The 12,150-nt window shown below is 39.8% G+C and overlaps 1 protein-coding gene across 1 annotated transcript in view; it reads right to left on the reverse strand.

Moving 5' to 3' along the window:
- Positions 1–9,744, reverse strand: part of LOC121301847 (trafficking kinesin-binding protein 1-like) — a 41,019-nt gene extending 31,275 nt beyond the window's left edge. The window contains exons 1-2 of the mRNA XM_041231507.1: positions 9,653–9,744; positions 5,945–6,056 (exon numbers count right to left, since the gene is read on the reverse strand). The gene's annotated coding sequence lies outside the window, so the exon portion shown is untranslated. The remainder of the gene's footprint in view (positions 1–5,944; positions 6,057–9,652) is intronic.
- Between the last annotated feature and the right edge of the window lie 2,406 nt (positions 9,745–12,150).

Below are 12,150 nucleotides of genomic sequence, written 5' to 3' on the forward strand. Positions count from 1 at the left end.
TACCGAAATGCCGAATCCAGTCATGCTGGACAATGTTGTAAAAAATAAATCAATTAAATAAAATTTTAAAATTGTGGGAAAAAAAAGTGTGGATTGACAATGACAAACTGGCAACAAAACAGGTACCACTAGCTACAAACTCACCTAGACAAAACAGTGAATTTAGTTCTCCTGAATACTCGCCTTACTATTACATCTAGCCTATTAATTTCTAGACTCCCTGCTCATCCCCTCTCCATGTAAAAGGGTCCTCCCCTGTCACTCAACTCCATTCAGTGGGATTAGAAATGAGCGTATGGTTCTGCTGAGCTAACAGGCAAGGTCAGACAACCGATTACCTCATGGGAACACACCCTAGCCGCTTAATTAGTGATCATGTGACCATGCACTGCAGCCCTCAACTCTAACAACTCTGTAACCGCATACCTGCCTCTTACAACACAGCATGCGTTGGCAATGCTGTGGATGCACGCCAAAGTCAAATGCTTCTCAACTATAGAAAGGACGACTTTAAAGAATAAGACAGGGGAGCACGAATCAATGGCATAAGTGTCAGTGCCAGTCCGTCTGCCTCAACTGATATATTCTGCGACTGGTCTAAAATACATCAAATTAAATAACTGGGAGGGGGCACTTTCAGTCGCTCCCCACCCCCACAAGAGGTGCTGCCGTCACGTTACCAGCCCAGCTGCTGATGGAGAATTTGCTTGCAGTTAATAGCTCCCGCCAACCATCACATGATCGGGCAGGCAGGACCCAAGCTCCGTCGTGCAGCACGTGCCAGACTGGTGGGTGACCACTGAGTGCTATTAATGCCTCTCTGAGTGGCTGGGTGGAGCTGTAATTGACACCATGGGCCAACTGTGGGCTTGCAGATGACCCCCGCAGGCCTGTGTGCATACCGGCACCAAATAAAGAGAGAGTCTGATCAACCAGAAGCTGTATTGCATGCTGTACTCATAATGCTTTTCAACAGTGCTGTGTAGCACGCTGTACTGGACCGCAATACTGTCTCACAATTTCCCTTTCTTTGAATGGCAGCACTATTAAATGGTCCACTTACCGTTTTATTATTTTTTTTTATTACATTTCTAAAATAACATACTGTACATGCAATCTTGCAATCTTACAATACAAACACATTCTCAAATCTAGAACTGTTACATTCATGCATGTAGAAATCTAAACCCACAACCTTCCTGTGATAATGACTACATACCAGGATAAGTATGATAACAAACATTACAACATTGTTTAAAAGTCCCTGACAGCGATGTACATCACAGATCTATTTCTGTACTTCAATTTTAAGGAAGTCATTTAATGTTCCTGTATCAGTCTCTCCAGCTGTAATACACACAGCATTAGATGTTTCCATTCTGTGAAAATAGGACATTTCTCTCCTTTCCAGTATTTAAGGCTTTTTTTTTTTTTAGTTTCAAAAGAACAGCAGCAAGGTCCTCTTACTACTGTGCTTCAGAGTTTTGCTTTTGACGATTGTTTTTTTTTTTTTGTTTTTGTTTTTATTGCTTGGGGTAGATTTCATTTAACACTCTACATGGAAGTCATTTTCTTCAGATACGTCATCACTTCCTCTGCTGTAGGTCACATGATCCGGGTTTCACTAAAGATTTCCCTCACGGCAGGAAGTGATTATGCTACTTGTTTTATTTAGCAGATGCCTTTATCCAAGGTGACTTACAGAGACTAGGGCGTGTGAACTATGCATCAGCTGCAGAGTCACAACGTCTCGCCCAAAAGAGGTTAAGTGATTTGCTCAAGGTCACACAGTGAGTCAGAGCCGGGATTTGAACCGAGGACACCCTGCTTACAAGCTCTTTTCAATAAAACCTGTAGTTACATTTACCGCAAGGTTTTTCAGAACTATTCTGAGAGCCTTTAAGATGTGTAATGGAAGCACAGTGTCGAGAGGGAAACAAAGTAGGGTATTCATGAACAATGCTTCTTAGACAGAAAGGAAACATACCTTAGAACACCACTGCTGTTAACAAAAGCTGCGCTTTCTACAAAATCAGCAACAATAATAATAATAATAATAATAATAATAATAATAATAATAAACTCTCTGTGCAATGCATTGCAATTTCAATCTCCTGTGCAGAACGTTACAATAAAGCATTACAAATACCACCCAGTTTGATATTATTTACCCAACCTCTCCCCTATTTAACTCCAGCACTGTACACAGCAGCAGCATACACAAATAAAGCCTTTTTCAATGCATCCGCACAGTGTTTAAAACACAAACCTACAGGACTGATAATAGAGGGTTTCTAACCTGCTGTATTTAATAGCAACCTTGTCACTTGGTCCTATACAGTGTGTGTCATTTCCTGTGCTGTAAGTCACAGGGTCACAAATTAACACACCGGATGTGATCATTATGTACACAGGAGCTACAGCAACTTAATTCTAGAGAACTTTATCTAGCTTTTAGTAATTACCTTTTTGAAAAACATACCATATACCAATCCTAAAACCCACAGACTTTTCAGATCAACAGCTCAAATGCCCACTGCAATGAAAACAAAAAAGATATACTTTCCCCACACAGGATAAAGACAACCCTAACCATCAGAATAAGAGATTATAGAAAAAATAGGTTTGTTAACAAAACAAGCATCTCATCAGATCTATTTGTACAATAAATAAACCTTCTGTACTTGAAACACTAAATCTCAATATACTGTATCCCTTGTTTGCCATACAAGACCAGCCTTTGAAATATTGTTTAGTAAGCAGTACGGACTCACCCACTGACAAAACAGAAAGAAAACAAAAAACTCAAAATTCAACTTCAAAACTAGCACACAGTGCCACAGCAGGAGACCTTATCACTACAGTGACAAAGCACAAACAGCTGGCTGATATAATGTGATAACCTGAAACAAAGGAGATCCCTTGACAGAGTTGTAATTTTAGATGCTTCCTGTACCGTAGCACAGATTAATAGGAAGTAGCACAACAAAGACGGGCCTATCGCAAGAGAGCAAGCAGGGTATTTTCCTTTCTGGTGTATCCCTGTTGCGTGGCCCCTGAAGTCGCAATGCAAAATACTTCTGCTTCACACGTTAGCTGTCACTGCTTCTTTGCCATCATATACGTTGTAAAAATTGAACAGAACATCCATGCTAGGTTTTACTAAGGCCTGGAAGCCTGTAAATCTGTGTTTAGTATAGGAAATGTTTAAACCAGATACGTTTCCCATGCAAAACCCCTTGTAATGAACTGGCATCAGCCTACTGAACTGAATGGCGAGACGAGGGCTAGATGCAAACCGTGAACCATAGGATTCGTAGTGTGGGTCTTACGCTGATAGATTCTTGCAAATGGTCATCATCCAAAGTTTCATCACAGTGTAATGAGGGGGTCTCTGAATACATCTCTACTGTACCACTATATTTAAGCGATCTGACTTGCACAGTGGAATATCGAAGACAGCAAACTACACAGATGGAAATGAGACTCCTATTACAGAGCAGTTTTAAGCACTCCAGGTTTTATGACGAGCTTGATAGTGCATAACTAACAAGCTCAGGTGTGTCTTATTAAAAAGTGTTAGTAAAACCAAGAATGGATCAAACTTCTATGCAATGGGGGGGGGGGTCTTACTGTATTTTCACCCCTGGATTAGTGAAGGGCCCTTATACTGGAAAACACAGGACTTTTACAATTTATTATCAGCTTGGCCTTACAGTCAGTTCACCAAATGAGTTAATTATCAGAAGACGGGATATCAAGGGAAGTGCACAGCTTAATCATCGTACAGTTTTGGAATAATCAACAAAAAAAAGGTAATTATCTTGATCAGAAATCCACCGCCACACAAAGTGTTTGCTCACTTCCTTGAAGACAGTTCGGTTTACTGGTGTATTTCACACTAGGAGCACACCTGAAGCAGTAATTGCTTATAAAAGTACAGTACCTAATGTCCTTGTACAAACAATGTAGATCTCCACAGTTGTTAGAACAAGGAAATCACAGCCTTCAGTCCGGTTAATAATTACCTAAACCTGATGCTACTGGTTTTCAACTACAGTACCAAATGCAAGCGACACAAAAGCTTTAAAAACATCTGAAGAATGATTACCTTAGTGGTAGGTGATTTCATTTGTAATAGATTGTACAGTAGTGTACAAATGTATTAGAACAGCTACAGATTTATCATTTATATTCTTTCTACCTGAGAATTTCCATTTTTCTGTTCAATATAGGAAGAACAGGTGCTCACATGTGAAAACGTTACACTACTTTGTGGTTTTATTAAGCATCTTAAACAACTTCGAAAAAGTGGTCATGCATTTTACCATTGCTGGCTATAAATCAATTGCAGGTGTGACCTATTAAAGACATCAATTCAATTAGGCAATCATTAATTTGCCTATGGTGACAATTTTCCAAGATTTTCAGTTCCAGTGGTTTGATTTCATATGCACAAAAATTCAAAAACAGAAGCAATGGGGTGTTCTTATAAACGTGCACACTACTGTATACAGGTGACATACATACATGAATATGGCCACCTCTACAACAGTGCCACAGCAGCTGATAATAAATACTTTGGTATTTTTTTATTTATCTATGAACTCATTTTCATTGCCCGTCCCTGGGCAGGTGTAGAGAAAGGAAGAAAACAAATCAACACAAATGGAAAAAGAAAAATAATAAAGCAACAGAAGGGAGCAATTTGCAATTGACAGTTTAAATAACCTTAAGGTATCTCCTCAAACATAACCCAATTACACCCTCTAAACAAATGCATAACAATATAATAATAACAAAAAGAAAACAGCTAAAACTCATAGTACCACAATAATAATAATTACCTTCCCACCCCTGATTTTAATAATCACAGTACAACAATTGCCAAAATCTATTAATATACCACAGTTAACAGCATACTAAAGTGCTAACCCAATAACATTGTTTGTAGGTCAGTGCATACTAATAAACATTACAGGTTCTTAAACTTAGATCCTCAAATCAACTCAATATCCCTCTCGTGGTGCTCAATGCTAAATGAGTTTTTCTAGGGACACTTTTTACGCTCCCTTGGGAAACAGGAGGGGATCAAATTATCTAGCGAGAGAAAATAAATATATAAAACCAAATGTTTCTATAGGAGACTTGAGGAGGTGCAAAACAGTGTGGATATGGTATACATTATTCGACCTACCTTTAATGTATGGCTGTGCCGTTTTCAAGTTCTTGGTCAAAGTCATGGTACGGTCTATTTAAAGCACAGTCCTGCCTCTAGTCTATTTTTACTTGCAGAATTATTTGACTCCCCTCCACCACTCCAACACCATGTGACTCAGAATGGCTACATTTATGTTTTTTTTGTGCTAATGCAAACGTAATGAATTAAAAAAGTAACAGGGTTCTGAAAAAGATACCATATGTGATGCTACAACTGTTTAAATAACGTGCCTGTCATTTTTCTCTTCATTGCTCACATCCTGACTACTTTTTACACTTAGAACTGTAAAGTCTGCTTCAAAGCTGCTCTGGGACGTAGAACTATTTTTCGGAAAGAGTCACATGGTGTTGGAGTGGTGTACTCAATATGTAATTCAAACTACATTTTCTTACACATTTTGCAATGGTGCATTAGGGAATAAGGTTGGCCAGGAGTTCAGACTATAACACTACTTGAGAAGGAAGTAGAATTTGAGCTCTTGAAACATTAACATTGGAATCTGTGTTGTTTATTGTAATCTGTAATAAAGACCTATACATTCAGTGCTTTTTCAAATAAGTACTTACAGCTCCTGCACTAAGCTCTCGCCAGCCTGTAAACCCCCAAACAGATTTTCCCAGTACAATTAGACAGACCCCAATGGTCCTTCGTGTTCCACTCTCTAAAGCAGTGCAGTTTAGTTGTTGAACTACAACATGAAAGAAGTAGTTTATTTTGGCTTACAGTCACGAAGCTCTGCATCCAGTTCTGTGCCCCTCCACGATCGTGCCCCTTCGTTCTGTGCAGCACACTGACAGCTCTCCTTCAGCTTCTCCGTCCGTCTCCTCAGCTTTTACTGTGTGTGAGAGAGCAGACAGCACAGTCTGTGAGTCACACAATGTGAGGGGGGGGCATAACCTCAGTGCTCACATTCACTCTCTCTCTCCTCTTAACGAAGAAGCACTTCCAACCTGCATTACTGCTTTGTCGATTTCATTAAATGTTAGAGTGCCAAAGTCCAGTCAGAGAGGAGGGAAGTCTGTGAAAACCGTAAGCAGAGGTAGGAAACAAATCTACGAATGTGGAAACAGAACCGTGTTGCACAAATTCCCTATAATGCTGCTAAAATAAACGATATGCAAAACCAACTCCTGTTACAGCGTGTGTGAGTCTCCACAACAGGGATGTACCAGTGAAGAGTGAGGCTTTCTTTACATGATCACTGTTCATGATACAAGACCAAAAACAAAAACACTGTTGACAAAGAAAGTGACAAAGTTGCATCCTAATGTAATATTAAAAGGTGGCACAATCAAATTGGCTGTCTCTTCCCACATCAGATGTTCTTTTTTTCTCTCAAAGTTTCATTCACGACTCAGCCCTTCATTAGGAGGACTATACCTTTCAGAGAAACCTGTTTGTTTCAAAGCTTTAGCGCTACAGCACCTAAAGCGTATGAAAGCTAATCATACAGAAAACAGCCTGAAGCCAAACTCAATTTGCAATCAATTCCTGCAGCAAAATCTTTCTCTCTCTCTCTCACAAGCACCATCAAATATTAAAGCTGTTTACCAAAAGCAGCCAATGGTTGTTTTTTTTTCACGTTTATGGCCATTAAAAATGCAAATAAGTGTTCAAGAACATCAGTAGACCAACATCCTGGTTATTTATTGAAGGTTTAGGGTTCGAGAGGGGTAAGGCTGTCTTGACACAGGCTGCCCCAGGGTCAGGGTCAGGGTCAATGTGGCTTTTTCCTTTTTAAAATCAATTCCCAATTCTTTCTAAGGAACCGGAATTGGAATTGATATTTTAGTGGCTTAATAATTTAACTGCTTTCGTTTGAAGCCAGTTTACTTGACTAGCAGACAGTGGCTTCAATTGAAGTGCTGGCACAGTGAGAAGCTCATTCTCACAGAATCCTGCTAATTGCAATTTTAATCAATGATGTGTTGGAAGTAGTTAAACGCGAATGGAAACTGCAATTGGAAATTGATTTTAAAAGCTGGCCAGAGCCTGTTCAAGGTTACAAAGTGGTCGAAAGAAAATGGTGCTTTAAGCTGAGGAAACATGAAAGAATTTTGTGGCTTGGAACTTGGTTTCAGGAGACTAGGTTTCAGGCCACTGCACGGCACACCAGGGGAGACTTGGGGTTTGATACAGCAATCTCAAACTAGGTCTCCTGAAACCAGTGGTTTCAATCCACTGTTCCTGAAAAAGTGTCTTAATTTTCCCTCAGCTTTAGCTCGATGTCATCCTCATGTCAGACTAACGGAATCCCCATAATTTTAATGGCAATCGGTCTCTCCTAAAACACAAACTTCAAGAAGTCTGATATTGACGACTTATTCACTGGAACAAGACACTGTGACGGAAAACCCCAAAAGCCTGCAACGAATCAAGAGTCTTTTTTCTGAAGATGGACTAGCATTTCCTTTTAAACCAGAGAAGACGACAATAACTCTCTGAATATTGTTCATGTCAAGAAGTTCTTCAGACTTATTTAGCAGAAAACTTAATTTGCTTTTCCCTCCAAAGTGTAATTCAACAAGTATTAAAAATAAATAAATAACTGCGTCATTATGAAACATCGGCACCCCCAATATGTGATTCTCCTACGGTACAGTGCACATCCAGATACAGCCGTGGTCAAGCTAGGGCATATCTGGTATGGTTTGTTTGACTTGATTTCTTAGTCATCCCCATAGAAACCAGATGTGCCTCAACAGCTTGGAACGTTATTTGCTGTCAAAATTACAGCATAAAACACAAAGGGCCCAGGAATCCTTTGTTCTCAGTCCAACTTAGGCCGAACACGCTGGAACTGCGAACTCTGGTGGAATGTTTCAAAATAACAGCCTGTTTTAGGGTTTGGAGTACTGGAAAAAACAGGCATGGGGAAAAAACAAAACAAAATAACAGCCTGGTTTAGGGTTTGGAGTACTGGAAAAAACAGGCATGGGGAAAAACAAAACAAAATAACAGCCTGGTTTAGGGTTTGGAGTACTGGAAAAAACAGGCATGGGGAAAAAACAAAACAAAATAACAGCCTGGTTTAGGGTTTGGAGTACTGGAAAAAACAGGCATGGAGTAAAAACAAAACAGCCTGGTTTAGGGTTTGGAGTACTGGAAAAAACAGGCATGGGGTGAAGGGGAGGACACCCGTCTTAGTCGGTCTGACGAATCTCATCTGTGACTCATGAAGCTGCTCTTTCCTGGTTGCCGCAAATCCCTGTGTTATACAAGTCTGTTTCTTAATTAACTGTCTTCAAAAACACACCCCGAGGCAAGCTGAGATGGATGACACAAGTAACTACACGTTTTTACAATCAGATGGTACTGCACCCAGTTCAGTCCGTGCCAATTCGCATAACGTTTTGTGATGTAGTCGTTTAGCCGTTGAAAGTGTTCATTGTCTTCACGATAGAAAGGTTCTGCTAAAAAAAATCATATGTTAGGCTCCATTATGTTGTAATTAAAGGGAACAGTGTATCCTGTGCCCGGACTGTATAGCCTTGGGGAAAGGAATTACATTACCGTAACTTCAACAAACTATATATTTAACTGTACCTAATAGTTGTTTATTTATTTAATTATCTGATGAATTACAATTAATAAGCTTGGTTGGAACCAATTGAAAATCTATTGGCAGCTGTCTTTTCAGGGTTTCTATTAACAGTACAAATTCCACAGCCAAGAAGCAGCCCCAAAAGACTGCCAGAAGTTTAACGTTAGGACTTATACATTATTGACTTTAAGTTTAGGACAAAGTGAAACGGGTGGTTGTGTTAAAAATGTGTTTTGGCAGCAGTGCCTTTGTGATAGTAAAAATCCTACTGGATAGTAACATCTGCCGTATATTTAACTATTGCGAATGCATTTCAGTTTTCAAACACGACTTATTTCAACAGCGACCCGCGGCGCAAACCAAAAGAATAACATAATTAATTAACGAACAGCGCGCAAGGCAAACAGATACTCAATTATTATGCGAAGTCTAAAAACACATTATACTGTACTGAGACTCAAATCAAATCGTTCCAACACTGCAAATCCAGTTACTGGGCTGCGTCGCTTTAGGTTTGGTAAAAGTTCACACAAAGTGGTGTCCTTATCTGGGCGACAAAAGAGAGTAATCCGAAAACAGAACAGCAGCGCATCGTTTCTCCCTTTCTTCAGTTCGGACAAGAAAGTGTGACAGCTTCTCTTTTGATTGATGTGAAGCCTCAGACTGGCTTTTTCTCTAATATACGTTTATCGTAATCGCAGAATGGAGACAGTGACACCAGGACCAAGAATCCGCCCATAGGTTTTGTGAACTTGAGTTTTACTTGGACAACCCCATACGGTTATTTGTTTTTTAACCAAATGTTTTTTTTTTTTCCTCTAATAATTAGACAACTTTACAAAATAAAATAAAAGATATCCACATTAATAAAAAGCAACGCAACTTACCTCCTGGGTTCGGTGCTCGTCACATCTGTGAAAGTCTAAGAACATAGCAACTTGCAAAAACTCCGGCTGTCAATGGATTGTAACGTTGTTTCGCTTACAAGCCGTACATACAGTGCTGTTTTCTGGGACTTGTAGTCCATTAGGCCGATCACTTTTGCTAAGCGTTGCCTGCAGAACGTCAAAGAAACTACAACTCCCTTGTATTGTCTGGGCTAGCGGGATATAAAAAACTTTCCACATACGGTAACTCGCTCTTGGTATGTATGTTATATTCCAGCTCAAGGAAAGTGGGGCGTTGGTGCGATTGTTGTCGTTATAACAAAGGCAGTTTGCATTGGAATATCAGGAAGATATAGATTCGCTGTGCATGTACGTGCAATTAGAAATTTACACACAACATAAAGCTAGTAACACCGCGCCTTCCCGAAGTGACCACAGCTGTAATGAACTGGAGTTTAGCTCGGGCGGGGTTCTCAAATTCAGGTAGCCTTATGATCACACAGTGATCATGTTGTGGTTCTGAATCACTTAGGTTCTTTATTCAGATCCAACTTTGAACAAAGTTTTGAAGTCAAACCAGCGACTAGGAACAGGAAGACTACAGATGGGTCGAAACGGCCTCCTGTCGTTCTTAAGTGTCGTGTGTTATACCTGTCTCAGGTATCTTTCACAGCAGGACTACGCTTACCAGAATGCATCGGAATGACTTTGAAAAGCCAGAACGACCACGCTGCCCATGTGATAACTGCCTGGAAATGATTTGATTATCAAAACGTTGGCATATAGAAAGGAGAAGGTATGCAGCTGATGTCTCCATGTTAGTGGTTTTCAAGTTATTTATACAATGTTATGGTTAACTTGAAATCTGCGACTGTTTAAGAGCTGAAACCAATAATTAAAAAAAAAAAAAAAAAAAAAAAAAAGTCTAATTAAGCAAATGATCATTTCTCAGTGGTTCGCAACCATGGTCCTCAGGGAGACCCGTGTCCTTCATTCTATCTGAGCTCTCAATTACTTAACTAAACCCTTAATTGAACTAATAATTAGCTTAATTAGGCCCTTTTAATTGATTTCTGCTCTTAAACAGTTGGAGATTTCAACATTTCATTTTAGGAGCGAAGAACAATTAAAAAGGCCTGATTAAGCCGTTTGTTAGTGCTAGTAAGGGTTTAGTTAAGTAAATGAGACCTCAGTTGGAATGAAAACCAGCAGCCACAGCAGCTCCTCAGGACCTGTGTTGAAAACCACCTCCTTCGCAAGCAAGTGGGCTTCCTGAGACAATATGATAAACCCAGGGATGGTTCTGTATCAATGTGGAGCAACTTGGTAAAACAGCATACCGTATACAACAATAATACTTCTGTTCTACCACTGGGGGGCACTAGAATGCTATTGCGTTCTTCACGGTGGCTCAGCGGCAGACCTGCATATAGAGAGATCACTGGCATTAAAATGCATTCTTAAAAAGACAAGTACAACCAATCACCGTGCATTAAGATATTTAAAAAGAAATTCGTCTCTCTAACCATTTTCAAAACTGTTGAAGCGCCGGTCACGCTATTGACTGTACTAGCCTAGAGTTAGAGTAAAGCACATCCTATCTATCTGCCTGCCCCTGCGTCTCCGTTTCTTTAAAATAATCTTTTCCCAGCAGCGCTCCCTCTCGGCACACAGATTGCAAATGCAAAAGGCATCAGGCGGACTGCTGTACCGTGGAGATTGGACAAGCCTTGTAAAATCTTCCCCGGAGATGCGGGTTCAAATCTAGCAAGCGCCGCAATGCTGGAAAGTAAATGTAAACATTCTTCCAGAGTTTTTAAGCCTTGCTTGTACATGGTGTGGGGTTGTCAGGAAGGCGATTGCACAGCAGGTACTGACTGAGTTAGGCTAATGTGTTGTTTGTTATATTATATTACATTATATTTTTAGTCAAAATTGCATTTTTCTTGGGTTAAAAAAAGTAGGGGAGACCGGGGACAGTTGTAACATTTTTTTTTTTTTTTTTACCCATTTCTCCATTACGCACAGATGATTTGAGCTAGTTTGACCAGACATTGATACAAACAACCTACATCTGTCCTCTGTCAATCCCGATAGTTATGCTGTTTTAAGAGCTGATGTACACACGGCAAGAGGGCTTGAAACGTGGTGTCCGATGTTGCAATCCACCCCACGGCCCAGGTCAGTTGTAACGGGGTTGGGGTCAGATGTAACATTCTGTGAAAAATAATGAAATAAATAACAACACATTTCATTGAAGTCAAGAATTGAATGTTTTCTTGAATAAGATACATTTTCACATGAAGCAAATATGTTTGTTTTTATTTAACTCAAAAACTGAGTATCTTTGTTGAGAATAAACATGTTCACATAAGGATTGTTTTGTTGTTGTTGTCCTACTTTTAAAACTTTTAAGCACCCCTAAAATTACAGGCCTTGTCACGCAAGAATATGTCACTCTGAGTCACAGTTGTGATATTTGAACATTTTGTGTCCTT

The sequence above is a fragment of the Polyodon spathula genome, chromosome 28, assembly GCF_017654505.1.
Source record: "Polyodon spathula isolate WHYD16114869_AA chromosome 28, ASM1765450v1, whole genome shotgun sequence".
Taxonomy (NCBI): domain Eukaryota; kingdom Metazoa; phylum Chordata; class Actinopteri; order Acipenseriformes; family Polyodontidae; genus Polyodon; species Polyodon spathula.